Source organism: Dermochelys coriacea, chromosome 9 (assembly GCF_009764565.3).
Source record: "Dermochelys coriacea isolate rDerCor1 chromosome 9, rDerCor1.pri.v4, whole genome shotgun sequence".
Lineage (NCBI taxonomy): Eukaryota > Metazoa > Chordata > Testudines > Dermochelyidae > Dermochelys > Dermochelys coriacea.
Window position 1 is genome coordinate 82,215,714 of NC_050076.1, and position 12,299 is coordinate 82,228,012.

Below are 12,299 nucleotides of genomic sequence, written 5' to 3' on the forward strand. Positions count from 1 at the left end.
TACAAACACCTGTCAGGGATGGTCGAGATATATTTGGTCCTGCCTCAATGTGGGGGGATGACCTCTACATTTCTGTGATTCTCAGATTAGCTGGGTTGTAGGTGGGCATGGTTTGAGAGAGAGGCTGGGGGAATGGGATTGAAATAGAGTGTTCTTTTTGTGGGTGATGCTGCCCGGCACCAATTCCAGGGGAGGCAGGCGCTGGTGTGTTAGGGCTCAGGCCGCATTGGGAGTCTGTTCAGTGTTTAGACACTGTGGTCTTGTCTCATTCCTTCAGAAAGCTTTGATGTCACAATATGTTCCCTTAGGGGTCAAACATCACAATCCCTTTGGAAAACTCAGCATTAACATTTGACCAACCAAAAAGTGTATCCAGAAATGTCTACTCAAGAACGAGAAATGGCGCCTTCAACAAGAGCCAGCATGTGACATATTCGCAAGACTTGCTATCTCTTTTGTACTTACATCACCAGAAGACCAGTATGCTGCCTGAAGAAGCCATTTCTTGATCCCTGTCAAGTGCATATATACACGGAGATACCACAGCTGGCTTTCTGGTTCTCGAAACAGCCCTCAGTCATAGAGCTGGGGAGACTGAACAAACCAGTTTTCTGTGGTTCCTTAGCTCCTGTGCACACAAGCTCAGATCTGAACCCCTCATGTCAGCTAAGTGTCCCTAATAGCAATCTTGAACCCCCTTCTGAACCATCTGGTAGTGGCCAGTGCTAGAGATAGGATTCCACATTCCAGAGTTCAGGTTTGCTCTGGTAATTCCTCTGTTCTCTGTGTAATCTACTTCAGAACTTGAGTGGACATATGTCTTCATGAGGATGCGGGGAGGAACCCCTTAAAGCAGGATTTTCTAGCCATTGAGTTATACTCAAGTGAGGCAATAAGGAACACAATTTCAGGCTAAGACAGCCCATTGCACGTTGCGTAAACCAAAGATGGGTTGAGGCATGGATGGGTTTTGATAACTCCCAGGATTTGAGTTAGATAGGATGGGATGTTTCCAAATGTTCAGGTGTGCAGAGTCAGAGATTTAGTTTGGGACTATCTCTCATTTAAAGCAGGTACCAATGAGGTCCAAGAGCTGGAAGCTGAAGCTAGGATGCTCACGCTAGAAGTATGACACAAATCTGTAAGTCATGTTAATTAGCCATTGGAACAATTTAGCAAAGACACGGTAGACTTTCCATCACTTGCAGTCTGTAGATGAAAACTGGGTGTCTTTCTACAGTCTATGCTGTAGTGCAGCCAGAAGTTATGGACTTACAGTTGTCAGTAGGTGAAATTCTGTGGCCTGGATTATGCAGGGGGAAGACTGAATACCCTATAGTCCCTTCTGGCCTTAACAGATAAGAATCTACTTTTTACAAGACTCTTCACGTACCAGGACAATTAATCCTTTTTCTCGCTCTCTCTCCCCTGGGTCAAAGCACAAATGGTGTCCAGTCTGTTCAAAAGGAAGGGCTCATTAGTGTCAGGACTTTTGGGGGGGATAAGGGAAGGGGAAAGTATCTGCTAGGATCCCCAAATTTTCCCCTTTACCTCTCTCTCTCTTTCTCTCCCTCTCCTAAGGCCTCACGTTGGTTTGACTTGCTCCTTTGGCTGAGGAAGCTTAGATTTTGCTCCAGAGCCCATCAGCATCAATACTGTCCAAAAGAGACATGTTTCACTCTCCCAGAGAGCAGGTTGTACTGTCTGCTGTACTCCCAAGCTCCGGTGTGGTGGTAGTACCAGGGATCCCCTACACTCTGCTGATGCTGCTAGACCTTTGGCTTGTCTGTTCCCAGAGGGGAGCTCTCATTCCGCATGTGATGCAGACTGGAAAATTCTCCTTGGGGCCATTTCACATTACAGTGCTGGAAATTATACTGTTACGAGTGTGCGTGTTTGTACTGGTAGCCGGGCTGCTTAAACTAGGTCAATGGCTGAGCACACGCCGAAGGAGGTATGACAAAAGGGCAGGTGGGGCAAGTTTCTAATGCTAAAGGAAAAACCCAGAATCCTTTCTCCACTTCAGCTGTTGCTAGCTCAGACTCATCACCTGCTGATCTCTGTGCTTATTCAAAGCAGGAATGAGCACCATAGGCACACAGAGGCTTCCTGGCATGTTGGAGGTGCCTGGTGGTGGGTATGACTTTGGGAGGGGAAGAGCACTCCTGGGTGTTGCACCTTTGTTACAGGGAGGTTGCCAAAAAAACTATCCAAGCAGCTCAGCCTCTGGCAGATGATCTGCCTGAGCTGGGAAAGGAGGAAAAGGAGAAGAAGCAAAGGAATGTCAGTAGTGAAATGGTATCCTCAATCCTTTTACTGTTGTCACATGTTGCCTTGACAGTATTTCTCCCCTCCTTTAGGCCTGTGGCTATTGGCTACTTCCCTGTACTCTCCCGGGAGTCTTGTGCAATAGATCAAAGCATATTGATCTCAGAGACACTGCCTGGGTGAGCACCAGTCAAACAACACCAAAAACCTCCCTACTTAAGATTTAAGGAGTGCTAGGCATATCTTTGTTCCTCCTTGTTTGCTGCTTGCTTAAAGCGCCATTGTCTAGTTGAAAGAAATTATACACTTACAGAAATGCAAATGGCCTTGCCACAGAGCAGGGATGATTACAAATGAATTTTCAAAAATCTAATTGACTCTTCTGCATGTTTCCTCTTTGCCTTTCTCTCAGCTTGGACAGTAAAATTAGATTCATCTATTTCACTTTTGTTTATAGGCATTTTCCTGTCTGCTTTTGTGTGCTAACAGCATGCTGTGTTTGGGTTGCAAATACAGACAAGGAAAGTTTTTAATAAAAGTTTTTATAAAATAAATATATGGATGGAAACATTTCTAGTTTGATCTTGAAAATTTGGTTTCCAGCCTCTCTTCCATGAATGAGCAGAAACTCTTCAGCTATGTGTATTCCCAGACCCTGACTTGATGGCATTTTGTATAAATCATTCACATTTTTTGCAGAGTGAATATTATCAGCCCAGTTTTTTTGTATTGTGAAAGAAGCAAGCACCCCTATTGTTAGCTGAATGAGCCCACTGGAGGAACAGCTAACCAGTCAGAAGTCTCCTTGGGTTTTTGAGAGGTGCATGGAGTTTAGAACATGAGGGACCTTTGGATGCTGAAGGGCTGCTGAATGCTGATCAAGAGGTAATAACTGATATCCTCTCAGAAAAACATGTCAAAGAGAATCCAGAGCATGGGTTTGCTCCAATCACTGTTTAGCATGCTTTTAATAGCTAGATACACAGCAATTCAGTGAGGTTAAGTTGCTCAAGCAAGGTAATGAAGTTACTACTAGGGAATGTTTCCTTGTTCTTTCACTCTGCACTTCTGGGGCCTGATTCTCTCTCCAACCGCTCATCCCAGGATACAGCAATCCTCAGGGGCTAGACATGGGTTCTGGAAGTGCATAGTGGGGGTTGGGGTAGAGAAGAGGGATTTTTAGTTCTGGGTGATGGAAGCTAAGGGCTGTATGTGTGTGTGGGTGTGTATGTGTGAGTGAGAGAGAGGAGCATGGGGGTTTCCTTAGTGGAGGTAGAGAAGCAAAACTTTTATTTGGGGGCTGGGGTAAGAGACAATACAGTTCCTCACTGTGTGTGAGAGCTCCTTAGTGGAGTTGACTGGGTGAGGCAAGTTCTTAGACAGGGGAGAATGAGGAAGGGGGTTCCTCAAGGCAGGGAGTGGGGGAAGGAAGGTGGAGTCCATGGTGTGGGTGTGGGAAGATGGAGGGGAGGTTTTTTAATGGCCTGGAAGAGGACTGGGTCCCTAGTGGTGCGGAGAATGTGTGCCAAAGCACAATGAAAGGCAGACTGCACAAAACCTTTACCTTCCCCGAAGGGAAGGGCTGATGCTTTCCCTGCAAGGTGTGTGTTCAGTGCATTTATTTCTGAGAGATTTTTCCAGTTTAATTTCCTACGTGCAGGCTTTAAAACCGCTCACACCCAAAGTGAATGAGCGAATGAGCGTGGGACAAGTTCTCACACTGGAACTGCAAAGAGAGCTCTCCTGAGTCAGAGACCCAAGTGGCTACTGGGCGAGCTTCCCATGCTCCACAGTGCTCTTTTAGCAAGTTTATTCCTGTAGTCATAGTTTACAGATTAAAATGACAGAGGCTCTCACTCTGTGTGCTTCATGGCACAAATTGATCGGCGGGTAGAATCAGGAATATAGGGCTTCCCCCCCCACCCCCTGCCACCTTACCCACTCACCATTGCCAATCTGGCAAGGTGCATAACTGGGCAAGGTTTTGTCTCCTTCTGAAGCTTATGTATTAGCCATTACTAGCCAGAGGAAGGACATTGGCCTAGATGAACTAATGGTCTGTTCTCCATACAGCAACCCCTGCATATAATTTAACAGCTCTCTTTAAGTAGAGTGCCTGGGGAATGTATTCATTTAATAGGCTTCTTTCTTTAACAGAGATGTTTATGCTGTGCTGCCTTGGTAAGATGGTTCTTATGGAACATTTTAAGCCGATGGCTTGAGACATACATTTAAAATGGCATGTGATCTTGAGCGTAAGCAGATTGTCTGTGACTTTAATATTCACATGCGTGACAGGCTTGATCTTGCGTCAGAGGAAACCTCGTGACGAAGCTTCTCTGCAGTTGTGGAATGTACTTTACTCCAGACAGGATCAGAAAAGGATCTTCTTGTCTCTAGCCCTCAGCTGGGGGGTGAGTGGAAGGGTTTGGCTCCATTTGTTATCAAAGGGAGAGCTAAAATCTGTTTGAATGGTTAGAATCCCTCTCGCTGCCCACGCTCAGGGCTCCTGACCCCTCCTTCCAGCTCTCTCCTTGGTGTGAGACAGGGCCCTTCACACCCAGAACCCTCTCTTTGAACTCCCCATAGCACCCACAAAGGTCCTACCTTCATCCCCGTCTCCTGCTTGACCTCACACTGTCCCCATAAATGTCTCAACCACTACCTCCCTCACCTCACACAAAGTAGTTGATTTTAGGTCCACTCTGGACCTAATTCAATGAAGCGTTTAAACACATGATTAATTTCAAGCATGCAAGTAACCATCTTGACTCTGGTGTTTAAAATTAGGCACATGCTTAAGTACCTTGCTGAATCAGGGACTCAGTTCCTCCTCGTTGACCCCAGCTGGCTACTTCATCCTATCTGTCCTTTTTACTGACCCTTAAGAGGTCTCCTTCCTAGTGTTGCCACTCAGGGAAGGACTCTCAGGTTTGGTTCTCTTCTGTGCTCTGGCCAGCTGCAGTATTCAGATTTTATACACTAACTCCCTACGTTCAGAGCTGTCCCAGAATACATTGCCTTCACCATGACTCTGGGGAAAGCCCCAGAACTTGTTACACCTGAAGATGGCAGCTGGCCCAGCATGGATTTTCAAGCATCTTAAAACACCCTGGTGGACCTCAGAATGGCAGGAGATTATCTGGTGCTAGTGAGGAGGATAGTTCCAGGTTCATTCTGAGATTCGGGCATTGGAGTTTCAGGGTGGTTTGCCCATCCCTATTAGGAAAAAGGGAAAATATAAGGCACACATTCATAAGGCACAGTACTGGATTAAAAAAATAACTAAACTACATCTTAGGGCCTCACAATACGAGGGGCTTCTAAAAAAGAAAAAACTGACTCCATTTCAAATTTTATCAAAATCAGTTGATAAATAAAGGAGATATGGGAAAAAAGATTCTCTCTAAAAATAGACATTCGTTCAAATATGGCAAAAATATACACATTTGGCTACACAAATACCCTTCACTAATTGCTCATTGTTGACAGGTGGGAGGCCAGGGCTGAGGAAAAAAAAATTGATAAGTGCACTTGTAAAATTAGTAGTTCTATAAGTAAGTCTATCAATCTCCTAAGGTAGCATTTTGTTGGCCAGTTGCTACTGATAAAATTCTGACTCTGCCTTCATAGCTCATTTAAATAATCCGACTGCTGATAAAATAGGGGAAAATGTGAGGTCGGAGACGGCCATGTCATGAAGCCGTCCTGCCAAACTCATACTGATCTATTAGTGTGTTCTTTCTTTTGATCTGTACATACATACAATTCTGTATTTTAGTGTGCACGCTGCTTTCTGCTTCAGCCCATGCTTCACATGATTGAATTTGCAGGTGATCGTCTTATGGACTTGAATTGAATGGATCTTGAGAAGGATAAATTTGTGTTGGCTTCCCTCCATTAGTTTCGGGAAGCTTCACAGTAAATATCAGAGAGTGCTGATGAAAGGATAAATAGAAGGTTTTGAGAGAAGTGAAATATATATATATATATATAATAAATAAATATTTGGAGTACTTGGTGAGCAAGTTATTTCAGACTATGTGCATATATGATTTATAAGCTATTAAAGCCTATAATAGTCATTATATTTGCTTGTCTATAGGCTAGTTTTTTCTCACCTTTCTCAACGCCCATCTAAAGATTGCCAGTCTTTTTTCTAGTAAATTCTTTTTCCTCTTTTGCGCATATAACCTGTTGTCACTCTGTGTCCGAGGTGTTTACTTGACATTAATTAGTGGTTCGAGGAGAGACAGAGGATAGAAAAGCAAACACAAAAAGAGATGTCTGCCTAGAAAAAACCCTGGTATTTTCTGCTGGGCGGGTTTGGAGCGCGAAGATAATAAGTAGCACGCTATGTAAAAATTCTTATATAGACTTATAAATCACCTATATGCATAATACATTGTATTTTTATAGTATGGCAAAAGAAAAATCCCACAAATTCATTGTTCCATAGCGAAAATTAAATCAGAATAAACATTTGTAAATATATTTTATATATAGTCTGGATAAATTTTGTATTTCCCTAACAAAATTAATCTAACATTTTTTCTTTTATTCATATGAAAAGAAGGATAACTTCCCTTCCTTCTCATGGTGTAAAAAAATTATATATCTTCTCTAGTTTTCCTGTGAGAACATAGACAAAATGGCACTAGCTTTCACAGAAATATCCTGGTAAAACAACAGGTTTTCAGCGTGCGCGCACACACACACACACTCACATTCTCATGTGGCAAGGCACCTTCTCGGTCTCACCAACCTCAGCTCTTTTTAGCCTTGGCGAGACGGGCTTGGATAAAACAATCCCTCTTGGTTGCACGGGGCAGTCCGTTCCTTCTCTCTGCCAGTCTTTTGGGCTTCTTTTTCTCCCTTATGGGAGGGAATGCAGCCTCCCCTCCTGGTGAGGCTTACTGTCTGGCTGCTCCTAACCTTCTGGCAGCATGACTCCTCTTCTTTCTTTCTTTCTTTCTTTCTTTCTTTCTTTCTTTTCTTTCTCCCCCCCCACTCTCTCAACAGGGGAGGGTTTAAAAAGGTCTCAGGCAACCCTTAGTTGGAATCAGCTGATCCTAACTGACCTCAGGTTTCAGAGTAGCAGCTGTGTTAGTCTGTATTCGCAAAAAGAAAAGGAGGACTTGTGGCACCTTAGAGACTAACCAAGTTATTTGAGCATAAGCTTTCGTGAGCTACAGCTGGGAAAAGCTGGGACTGTTTTCTACCCCCTCCTTGCAGCTGTCTGTCCTGAGTTTATCACAATATTATTTGTTGATGTAAAGATATACAAATCTCAATATTTATAATATTAAATTAAAGTTTTTACTGGTTTCAATAAAAACTTTCTGCTACTAATTTTAGTATCAATATTAGGCAATTCAGTATAACCTTCTAAAAAACAAAAATCAATTTATTGGAAAAATACAACCCTCATGCAATTTTCTGATGGTTTTCTTATTACCCTGGGTGTAATTCATATCAATAGAACTAATAGTCGAGCTTTAAGCTTGTGGGTTATCTGCATCCTATATCCTCTATTGCCTCTTGTATCCTCTGAGTCTCATAACTTATGCAGACAAGGAATTCCACAATTTAGATGCCCCAACAGAGAGGAACCATTTCCTGAGAACTCTTCTAGTAAATTGTATTTTTACTGTATTTTTTTTATTTTACATTTTTTATATTGTATTGTTTACTTCTACTTTACTTACATACACAATTCAAAGAATTTGTCTAAAATTTATTTCTGTCATGATGTTATCATTACAGAGAGGGCTGCTGAAAATGAAGATTATTATTCTATTTTTACAACTTTGCCTTTGTATATAGGCAAATATAAAGCTTTGTGTTTATATAGTCAATGTCCTTTCTATGAAAATAATAAATTATTTTTTTTATGGTATGGGGCCTCTTACATTTGATGCAGTTTAGGACCTCAGAATGTCGTAATCCAGCCCTGATACGGCACCTCAATCCACCCTCCCCCCAACAATGTTTTTAGTGATGAGGTGAATAAACTATGTATAGATAACAAGTGGGCAGTTTAATAGGACGTAAGAGAGGTAGCATGGTCCAGTAGAATATGCGCTGGACTGGGAGTCAAGAGAGCTGGGTTCTAGTTTGAAATCTGCCTCATATTCAGTGTAACCCGGGACAGGTTCACAGCTTTTCAAGGCCTCAAGGGCCTTGAAAATTTTCAAATTTTCAAAATTAGTCAGTGATTTTGGAGTGTAAAACTTGAGGCCTTTTGGGCTTGCCTTTAGCTGGAATAATGGGTGCCCAGCACCTCTGAAAATAAGGCTATGGGCATCTCTGGCTGGGTACCCAAAAACTTGGGGACCCAAATTAGTGGCTACTTCTGAAAATTCAGGTCTAAGCCTTCCTGTGACTCATTATTGTTTGCCTTTAAAACAGGACTAATAAATCTGAGCAATCTTTGTGAAGCACTTTGAGATGCAGCCATGAAAAGTGTTATGTAAGTGCTAAGCCCTCTTGTTTATTTCCCTGAAGGTTTGTTTCTTGCCGAGGCAGGATCCTGCTTACGCCTATGTGTTCTGAGGCTGCCCTCTCTGTGAGTCATGGATAGAACTAAGTCTGCTTTTTTAAGAGAGGAAGAGTGTGACATGCCAGGATGCAGGCGGGAGCAGGGAACACAGAGAGGCTCATGCAGTTGAAACAGAAGAAAGTGCTTTCTTGGTAATCATCTGCAAGTGACACAGATAGTCAGTACCACTGCCAGGTGCAGTGAGTGCCTCAGGATTAATACTTGCAATGAATTTACAGCGGTGAAAAATCTGCAACATACAGAAAGTCTTGTGAACATTAATCAGCACTGGTGCCATGCGCTGTGGTCAACTTCTGCCTTAAGAGTTTGGTCCATTTCCCTCTTCCCCTAAATTTCTCCATCCTCAGTCAATCTGACTTCCTCTAGGTTTGGCATGGGTTACCCAGAACCTCTCCTTGTGAGGCAGGGGCCTGCTATTATGATATGTTTGATGTTGTTACTTGTTCCAAGAATCTTGATCTACATTTTTCTCACCATAAAACTATATTCATGAGTGACCAAAGCCAAGGGCAAGAACAGAAGACACTTGTGAACAAACAGAAAATTCACTCGGCTTATTGGAAGAGGGGCAAAAAATACACACAAGCAAAAATGGCCATTCATTGCTGCAGTAACAAGGGTGTTAATTATTGTGATTCAGTGAGTTACTCCACAGAAGGGTGTTTCTCCACCACATCCCCCTACTACCCTCATCTCTTCATAAACCAGTGGACTGTGGGGAATTGACTGTTCAGCTGGAGTCTGAATGAAAACAAGAGATTACTGCTGTCCCAGATAACTCCATGGTGGTGGTGATGGTGGTGGTATTCGCCTTGCCTGTGGCAGAAGGGCATCTAGTGTAGATGATCAAAAGCAAAACCTTGTGCGGCAATAAATCCCAAGTACATGTTTTAATCAAAATAAATGATGCTTATGGCTTCTAGGCAACAGGTGGTTTCCTGCATGAACAGGGCTCTGATTCAGCAAGAGAGTGGATGTGCCTGACATTAAACATATGAGTAGTCCCTTATTTCTTCACTCATGTATTTAAAGACAGGCATGTGCCTAAGTACCTGGCTGAATTGGGATCCTGGCATGGTTTGAGCTGAGACCACAAACTGGGACCTCACGAGTTCGACTCCTGTCTCTGACTTCTTCGATTCTGTTATGTCTCATAGTCCTGGTATGACTGGATTTCTGATCACAGCTGGGTCCAGGAGGTGAAAAAGGAGCACAAAACAGAACAACAGTGGAGGGGGGGGGTGACATTAACCAAAAGTTTCCAAACCCCTCCAGAGGTTCGCTGTTTGAGTTTGCGTTCCAGGTGTAGGTTTGTTCGATGTTTTTCCATACAAAAAGGCAACCATATATTTTCAGCCTGATTGAAGTTGACTTTGGATTAAAGAAAATATAAAATCATAGAAATGTAGGGTTGGCAGAGATCTTAAGAGGTCATCTAGTCCAGTCTCTTGCACCGAGGCAGGGCCAAGTAAACCTAGATCTCCCTGACAGGTGTTTGCCTAACCTGTTCTTAAAAACCCCCCTATGATGCAGATTCCACAACCTCCCTTAGTAACTTAGTCGAGTTCCTAACTATTCTTATAGTGGAATTTTTTTCCTAATATCTGCCGTAAATCTCCCTTGCAGCAGGTTAAACCCATTATTTCTTTTCCTGCCTTCAGTGAACATGGAGAACAATCCATCCTAGTCCTCTATAGAGCAGCCCTTAAGAAATTTGAAGACTGTTCTCGGATCCCCCTCATTCTTCTTTTCTCAAGCCTAAACATGCCCAGTTTTTTTTAACTTTTTTCCCCATAGCTCAGGTTTTCTAAGTCTTTTATCATGTCTGTGGCTTTCCTTTGGACTCTCTCCAATTTCTTCCTTAAAGTGTTGGCACCCAGAGTTGGATACAATACTCCAGCTGAGGTCGAGTGGAATGGGGTGATTATTTCCTGTGTCTTACATACAACTCTCCTATTAATACACTCCAGAATATTAGCCTTTTTGCAACTGCATGACATTGTTGATTCATATTCAATTTGTGCTCCATTGTAACCCTCAGATCCTTTTCAGCAGTACTATCATCTAGCCAGATATCCGCCATTGTGTAGTTATGCATTTGATTTTCCTTCCTAAGTGAAGTACTTTGCTCTTGTCTGTATTGAATTTCATCTTGTTGATTTAAGACTAATTCTCTAATTTGTCAAGGCTGTTTTGAGTTGTAATCCTGTCCTCCAAAGTGCTAGCACCTTCTCCCAGCTTGGTGTCATCTTCAGATTTTATAAGCACACTTTCTACTCTGTCAGTAGAGGGAGAAGGCTGAAGGTGAATGATTAAACTATTTATTATTATTTGTGTTATGGTAGCACCTAGGAGCCCCAGCAATGGATCACAACTCTATTGTGCTAGATGCTGTGCAAACAAAGAACAAAAAGACAGTCCTTGTCCCCAAAGAGTGTAATATTTAAATTATGTGCACAACTAATCGAAAGTCAATGGGTGTTGGGGGCCTAACTCATTTGAAAATGTTGGTAGCAAAAGTAATAAAAATGATGGATGAGGTCCATGAAGAAAGGAGCATGTAAAGGCAATGTATGCTGGAGACCACTAGGGGAAGTGTAAGGAAGGAGTCAGGAGGAGGGGAGAGGACAATAACAAGATGGTAAAGCTGTTACACTGGATGAAAAGAAAAGGAGTACTTGTGGCACCTTAGAGACTAACAAATTTATTTGAGCATAAGCTTTCGTGAGCTACAGCTCACTGCATCGGATGCATTCAGTGGAAAATACAGTGGGGAGATTTATATACACAGAGAACATGAAACAATGGGTGTTACCATACACACTGTAAGGACAGTGATCACTTAAGATGAGCTATTACTAGCGGGGGGGGGGAGAAAACCTTTTGTAGTGATAATCAAGGTGGGCCATTTCCAGCAGTTGACAAGAATGTCTGAGGAACAGTGTGTGTGTGGGTGTGGGGGGGGGAAATAACATGGGGAAATAGTTTCACTTTGTGTAATGACCCATCCACTCCCAGTCTCTATTCAAGCCTAAGTTAATTGTATCCAGTTTGCAAATTAATTCCAATTCAGCAGTCTCTCATTGGAGTCTGTTTCTGAAGTTTTTTTGTTGAAGGATAGCCACTCTCAGGTCTGTAATCCAGTGACCAGAGAGATTGAAGGGGCCACAACAGTGGTTCCCTTAACCCACCCACCAATATTGTTAATCTATCCAACTATACTCTCCTTACAGTGTGTATGATAACACCCATTGTTTCATTTTCTCTGTGTATATAAATCTCCCCACTGTATTTTCCACTGAATGCATCTGATGAAGGGAGCTGTAGCTCACGAAAGCTTATGCTCAAATAAATTTGTTAGTCTCTAAGGTACCATAAGTACTCCTTTTCGTTTTGCGAATACAGACTGACACGGCTGCTACTCTGATACACTGGGTGAGTTTGTGTGAATAAAAAATCCAGTTTAAGG

The 12,299-nt window shown here is 42.6% G+C and overlaps 1 protein-coding gene across 2 annotated transcripts in view; it reads left to right on the forward strand.

Moving 5' to 3' along the window:
- Nucleotides 1-11,002, forward strand: part of AMER1 (APC membrane recruitment protein 1) — an 84,608-nt gene extending 73,606 nt beyond the window's left edge. The window contains exons 4-6 of one of the 2 annotated variants that reach the window (XR_006274057.1): nt 2,361-2,447; nt 2,968-3,153; nt 8,776-9,616. The gene's annotated coding sequence lies outside the window, so the exon portion shown is untranslated. Of the gene's footprint in view, nt 1-2,360; nt 2,448-2,967; nt 3,154-8,775 lie in introns of both variants that reach the window. The other variant, XR_006274058.1, reaches the window with a different exon arrangement.
- Nucleotides 11,003-12,299: the final 1,297 nt, after the last annotated feature.